We start from the raw sequence: 5322 nt of genomic DNA, 5'->3' as shown, positions 1-5322 counted from the left end.
TGGGACAGCAACTGACTCCCAACCCGATGGGAGCAATCCTGCACTTTCAGACTTGGATATGTTTTCAGTGACGATATGCTCACCTACCTCAGGATCCTGGAGCGTTGGAAGACAGCAGGAACGTAAAACAACAACTATGAGGCTAGGAAGTTGAGGTCCAAGTTAATTCAAATCAATTCAATTCAATTTTATTTATTTAGTAATCCGGAAGCTCACATAAAAGATAGTTGCAAGGTCTACAAAATGTTTAACTTTGCAACCCGTAAGCTGTTGGAGCCTTGGTTGCCACCTTCCGTCAAAATGTGAATCACAGATTTTCCAGCCCCAGAAATTACAGAGTGGCGCAGCGGAAGCGTGCTGGCCCCATAACCCAGAGGTTGATGGATTGAAACCATCCTCTGTTAATTCCTATGCTTTGTATTAGCAGGAAGTATATTTCCAGTCTGTTGTTGTTTAAACCATCTATTTCTGAAATGAAATGTCTCCACCTGCTGAAGAGTGAACTTAATGGCATATAAGTTTTCATCCATAAAAATGGAAACTACAGTACTCATACCCGCTGTAACACCCATAAAAACTGGAGCATAAAAAAAATATACTACACTACAGTACATAAATACAAACGGTAAAACATGTACATTTAAAGTGATTGTTGTGCTGTGTGATTGGCTGAGATATAAAAGAGAGAGAATACCGCTTAGTTTGTGTGACAGGAGGTCTTAGTCTACCACTACGTTCTATAACCCTACCAGTCAGATTACTACAGGAGGTAATATTTTTTGCAGCTCTTTTAAAGACTCTACCATTATACCTGCTGGAGATGCCAGGTCCTCATACCTGTAAAGCATGCGCTCTACCACTGAGCTACATCCCCTGAAGACTTTCAGATGTTTTTTTTACTTTTTTCTGAGATAGACTTATCTTTGTTAATCCTTTTGGGAAAATTAAATATCACTGAATAAAAGAAACCACAACAAACCTGGGTAAAACATGTAATGTTAATGTTCTGTATGGCTTTAAAACCTGTAAATGCAACCGCGGTGGCTGGAAATCAAACCTGGGCAAAATGCTTGCACTGCTATGGTATAAATCATAGTTAAAAAGTAACACACCTGTTGCCTTTCTGCTGGACAACACAACGTTTACTGCAAATTTTGTAACTGACTGAAAGTAAACGCTAAGAGATACATTGGTGGAGACTGGTGGCTTCCAGTACCAATGAGATAACACAATATTGTTTGTGAAGGCACATCTGCGAGTTTGTATACTGTGATGTGTCGTTGTTTGCTACCACTCTTAAAGAATGCCTCTCGTTGTCAACAGGATTTGAACCTGCGCAGGGAGACCTCAATGGCTTTCCAGTCCATCGCCTTAACCACTTGGCCACAAAAACCTGAAAAGGTGAGCTGTACCTGTTTGCACAAATGTACATAAACTTTTCAATTGGTTACAAGGAGTTCCCAGACACTGGCAAAGGGAAAATCATAGTGCACTGCCTGTGTCTGTGGATCCTCGTGGAGGCAGCTTGATTGATTGATATGCTCCCTTATTTGTGCCATAACAGAGATCTAATGATTTGGGTCAACACAATTTTTACTGAAAATATTGTAACACATCTGGGCATTGAGACTCAAAATGCGCTCTACCACTGAGCTGCAGCCCCTAAAGTATTTTTGATTTTTTTTGACTTTTTTGTGAGATCACTGAATAAGAGAAGAGAAGAAACCTGGGTGGAATATGTAATGTTAATGTCATGGCAAAATCCACATCGTGCTATTCAAACTTGCTCAAATCCTTCTCAATTGCTGAGTAAAGCAGACACTTGAGAAGTTACACATCCATTTCATTGCCTTTAAACACTTGCTGCATTGTTTCATTTTCAGAATAAGAGCTTTTTGCAGCTCTTTAACAGAGTGGACAGAAACATTTGTTGGAGATGCCGGGGATTGAACCCGGGGCGTCATACATGCAAAGCATGCGCTCTACCACTGAGCTACATCCCCTGAAAATTTTCAGATTTCAAACATGTTTGTCAGTAGTCTTTTTCTCTGCTGTAGTTGTGTATGTGTTGGTCCTCTTGTGACGCACACCCGCCGCCATCACAGTCACGGTGGTGGTGGTGGTGGTTGTCATTGTCGTGTTCGTCGCGGGCCTCTTGTGGTTTTTCTCCTTTTTGTACCTTGGCTTCAGCGGAGACATTGCGAGCGGCACCGACGTGACGTGAAAAGAAATGATGACAACAAGACGACAAATGTGTCTAAAGTGTATATTGTGTGTGTGTGTGTGTGTGTGTGTGTGTGTGTGTGTGTAATGAAAATAATTAGTAGACTGATGTCAAGCCTTTAGTTTTCTCTAAAGGCTAAAAGCCTTTAGTTTTCTCTAAAGGCTTGACCTCTTAAAATTCTAAAACTACAACCTATTGTTCTTGAACTCAAACCTAACATTTTAGAACTGCAACCTACCATTCTAGAACTAAGATGTAACCTTTTAGAACTGTAAGTAACATTTTGGGACCGCAACTTACAAATATTCTAAAATTTCAACCTATTTTTCTAGAATTGCAACTTTACATTTTATAATGGCAGCTTAACATTCTAGATCTACAACATAACATTGTTGAACTGTAAGTAACATTTTAGGACCATGACTCTTAAAATTCTAAAACTACAACCTATTGTTCTACAACTGCAACTTAACATTCCAGAACTGCAGCTTACCATTCTAGAACTACAATGTAACATTTTAGGACTATGAGCAACCTTTTGGGAACGCAACTTATAAAAGTTGTAAAACTTCAACCTATTGTTCTTGAATTGCAGCAAGATTAATATATAATATTAATCTTGCTGCAATTCAAGAACAATAGGTTGAATCTTAATTATATATAATATATTATTATATATAATAATAATCGCAAGATTAGCAGTTCCGTCCCAGTGTAAAATTCCTGGAATTTACCAGACTGAAATGTGCCTGCATTCTACAATCGTGGCCTGTGCTGACCTCCTGTTCCTCAGATCAAACTAAAGTCTGGTGACAATGCATGTTTAAATTCAAAAACTTCAACCTATTGTTCTAGAACAGTGGCTTAACATTCTAGAACTACAATGTAACATTTTAGAACTGTAATTTAGGTTTACAGTTTAGGACCGCAGCTCTAAAAATTCTAAAACTTCAACCTATTGTTCTTGAATTGCAGCTCAAATTTCTAGAATGAAAGCTTAACTTTCTAGAACTGCATCTTAACATTCTAGAACTTCAACATAACATTCTAGAACTGCAGCTTAACATTCTAGAAATTAAAGCTAACATTGTAGAATGGCAGCTTAACATTCTTGAACTTAAACCTAACATTCTAGAACTGTAGCTTACCATTCTAGAACTACAATGTAACCTTTTAGGACTATGAGCAACCTTTTGAGAACACAACTTATAAAAATTCTAAAACTTCAATCTATTGTTCTTGAATTGCAGCTCAAATTTCTAGAATGAAAGCTTAACTTTCTAGAACTGCATCTTAACATTCTAGAACTGCAGCTTAACATTCTAGAAATTAAAGCTAACATTGTAGAATGGCAGCTTAACATTCTTGAACTTAAACCTAATATTCTAGAACTGCCAAGTAACATTTTAGAACTACAATGTAACCTTTTAGGACTATGAGCAACCTTTTGGGAACGCAACTTATAAAATTCTAAAACTTCAACCTATTGTTCTTGAATTGCAGCTCAAATTTCTAGAATGAAAGCTTAACTTTCTAGAACTGCGTCTTAACATTCTAGAACTGCAGTTTAACAATCTAGAATTTCAACCTAACATTCTAGAACTGCCTAGTAACATTCTAGAAATGTAACATTTCAGAACTTTTAAGTAAAATTTTTGGGCCGCAACCCAAAATTTAGAAGTGCCTGGCTAGCTCAGTCGGTAGCGCATGAGACTCTTAATCTCAGGGTCGTGGGTTCGAGCCCCACGTTGGGCGGTGGTGTTTTAGAGAGTTGGAATGCCTGAGTTCTCCACAGTATCAGGTGGCTGTATTGGGGCAGATTGCCTGTCAATCGCAAGATTATCAGTTCCATCCCAGTGTAAAAATCCCTGAAATTTACCAGACTAAAATGTGCCTGCATTCTACGATCATGGCCTGTGCTGACCTGTTCCTCAGATCAAACTAAAGTCTGGTGACAATGCATGTTCAAATTCTAAAACTTAAACCTGTTGTTCTAGAACTGCAACTTAACATTCCAGAACTGCAGCTTAAAAGAAAGTTGGTGTGTATTTGCATTAATTCAAAATAAAGTTGATGTGTATATGCAGTAATCAAAAAGAAAGTTGATGTGTATATGCATTTATCAAAAAGAAAGTTGATGTGTATATGCATTAATCTAAAAGAAAGTTGATGTGTATATGCATTAATCAAAAAGAAAGTTGATGTGTATATGCATTAGTAAGTAGACCTTGTGGCGCAACAGCAGACTGTCAGTAGAAATAACCCTTTTGTTGTAAGAAAACTTGTTTAATTTGTTATGAATCTTTTTTGTAATTTTACATATGTTTAGACCATGAAGACAGTTATCAGTTTATTTCCCATCTGGCAGGTATATTTGTGGACTAAATTGGACATTTTGAAGATAATTGCACAATGTTAATAATAATGATAATAATAATAAATTGTATTTATAATGCCCTTTACATTTCAAATGAAATCTCAAAGTGCTACAGTAGCGTTAGCTCTAAGAGTTTAAAACAGTTCCCAGAATATAACAAAATCAACAAATAGCAATAAAACACCATAAGACTAAAATTAAGACTATGACTGTTAAAAGGCCTTTTGAAATAGGAATGTCTTTAGGCCCTCCTTAAAAATCTCTACAGTTTTGGGGCCCTCAGGGTCTCTGGGAGTGCATTCCAGAGCCGTGGGGCGACTGCCTGGAAGGCCCTGTCTCTAAATGTGCTTAATTAGCACATTTACAACAGGAATCAGCCTTTTTAAAGTGCACAATCTCCACCTCCAATTATTATAATATTTCTGCACAAAATATGACAGTAAAAGTTATCAAAATTTACATAAATATACACATAAATGTGCCAAACATATTTACAATCAGTGTTATAAAAATGTAACAACAGAGGAGAGCAACAATAATATAAAATAATTAAAAATTATAAACATATTAAATAAAGATTAAATATTCTTAACAGCACAACTCCTTCATTAGAAACATTTGATAAACAATCTTAAAAGAATCTAGATATTCAACTTAAACCTGACCTTTCTGGCCTTCCTTGATGCTAAATCATCAATTATGTCATCTTATGAAATCTGCT

General features: G+C 36.6%; 3 non-coding genes across 3 annotated transcripts; 1 reads left to right on the top strand and 2 right to left on the bottom strand.

Moving 5' to 3' along the window:
• Window positions 1-1311: 1311 nt before the first annotated feature.
• Window positions 1312-1393, bottom strand: trnas-gga. The gene has a single exon. It is a non-coding gene; the product is annotated as a tRNA-Ser (tRNA).
• A 538-nt stretch (window positions 1394-1931) lies between these two features.
• On the bottom strand, window positions 1932-2003 carry trnaa-ugc. The gene has a single exon. It is a non-coding gene; the product is annotated as a tRNA-Ala (tRNA).
• A 1903-nt stretch (window positions 2004-3906) lies between these two features.
• On the top strand, window positions 3907-3979 carry trnak-cuu. The gene has a single exon. It is a non-coding gene; the product is annotated as a tRNA-Lys (tRNA).
• Window positions 3980-5322: the final 1343 nt, after the last annotated feature.

This window comes from Etheostoma cragini, unplaced genomic scaffold (assembly GCF_013103735.1).
Source record: "Etheostoma cragini isolate CJK2018 unplaced genomic scaffold, CSU_Ecrag_1.0 ScbMSFa_1504, whole genome shotgun sequence".
Lineage (NCBI taxonomy): Eukaryota > Metazoa > Chordata > Actinopteri > Perciformes > Percidae > Etheostoma > Etheostoma cragini.
Note: the sequence above shows the minus strand (reverse complement) of the source record. Positions and strands in the feature narration are given on the sequence as shown.